Below are 2,067 nucleotides of genomic sequence, written 5' to 3'. Positions count from 1 at the left end.
GTGCACCCCCATCCCTCCGTCTGGCAAGAGAAGGCGCGATTGCGGTCCGCCAGTTTTCAGTCACGGACGATTGTGTGTTGGTTCGTTCCGTGCATTGTTACAATGTTGCTTTTCTTGATGATTTATTACATTAACGATTTTTCAAATGTTAATTTTCTCCCTAGGCTTAAAAATCATTAAAAAAACGGCTTGATTATGCGGCGTATGGTACGCTGGGGGTTGGCTAGTATGGAATAATTTACCAGTATAGATACACCAATATAACACCATGGATCATTTCAAAAAACTAAAAACCCACTTTTTAAATTTGGCCTTAAGATGCATTTTAGTTTTACCCTTAAACTAGATGTGCATAAAATTACAATACTTTTCAATGAACCCACAATCTCTATTAGTCTTTACTTTTATCAGTTTTCTTTTCCAGTTCTGAACTACCACCACCTGATTAAAGTCCTGTGCAGCCACCTGTGATGTTTGAATAACAGCAGGTAACCCAACTTGCCACGAGACCCAATGGATTGAATCCTCAAAGAGAAAGCCTTAAAAAAACTATTTGAGAACATTTGTGTTAGGCAGAATGCTCAGATGGGGCTGGGTGGTCTTTTGGCCTGCATCCCCTACAGATTTTTTTTAAAGGAGTTTTTTTTTTTTTTTTGGTTTTCTGACGATGCTGGTCAGTTGACCTTAACATGGGACTGTCATTTAGAGAATTAAAAAAAAACAATTCTATATTTCCATCCATCCATTATCCAACCTGCTATACCCTAACTACAGGGTCACGAGGGTCTGCTGGAGCCAATCCCAACCAGCACAGGACGGAAGGCAGGAAACAAACCCCGGGAAGGGTGCCAGCCCACCACAGCAAGTCTATATTTAAGGACTCTATTTCTCTTAATTTTATATATCTATCTTATATAATTATGCATGGTCTATTTTTGTATACTATTTATGCATTATTATTTTCAAGTGCCTTATCTATACTAATAAAAAGCAAAGCCCTCACTGACTCACTCACTCACTCACTCACTGACTCATCACTAATTCTCCAACTTCCCGTGTAGGTAGAAGGCTGAAATTTAGCAGGATTATTCCTTGCAGCTTACTTACACAAGTTAAGCAGGTTTCATTTCGACATTCTACACGTAACAGTCATAACGGTCGATAACGGTGGACAACATCCGTCATGTTGAACTTTCTTATTTATAGCCCCATCTTCACGAAATTTGGTAGGCGGCTTCCCTGCGCTAACTGAAACTGATGTCTGTACTTATTTCGATGGTATGACGCCACTGTCGGCCGCCATATTGAACTTTCCAGTGTCACTAATTCTCCAACTTCCTGTGTAGGTAGAAGGCTGGAATTTGGCAGGCTCATTCCTTACAGCTTACTTACAAAAGTTAAGCAGGTTTCATTTCGAAATTCTACGCGTAATGGTCCTAACGGTCAACAACGTCCGCCATGTTGAACTTTCTTATTCATAGCCCCATCTTCACGAAATTTGGTAGGCGGCTTCCCTGCACTAACCGAAACTGATGTCTGTACTTATTTCGGTGGTATGATGCCACTGTCGGCCGCCATATTAAACTTTTCAACGGTCTTTGTTACTTATGGGCCCATCTTCAAGAAATTTGGTACATGGGTTCCCAACTCTAACTGAATCCTACTTACGTACATATATACGTCCATAGCCTGCAGCTCGGTCACTGTGTGAGGCGGCCATCCCAACACCTCCCACGTTGTTGGCTGCCTGCCTATATAAGGCCGTCCGTCGCTCCAGTCTCTACATTACCTTCCTTGCTTCGTCACGGGATTCACGTCTCCCTGCTAGCAAAATACCCTCGATTCGCAGCGGCGAAGTGCTGCATTACCAATGTGCATATACCACATTGTGAGTTCGACCCTCCGGTTGTAATATGACCAAGCTGTGCGCTGAGCTTACTCTTGAGCATGCAACGTACAGTTGGCCATGTGAACAGTAATCTTGTTTCAAATCTCACAGCTTGGATTGCTGCTGTCATAATCGGTTTGAGTTTCATGGTTTGTTTCAAATACAACAGTATTTGCAGG

The sequence above is a fragment of the Polypterus senegalus genome, chromosome 6 (genome assembly GCF_016835505.1).
Source record: "Polypterus senegalus isolate Bchr_013 chromosome 6, ASM1683550v1, whole genome shotgun sequence".
Classification (NCBI taxonomy): Eukaryota; Metazoa; Chordata; class Cladistia; order Polypteriformes; family Polypteridae; genus Polypterus; species Polypterus senegalus.
Note: the sequence above shows the minus strand (reverse complement) of the source record.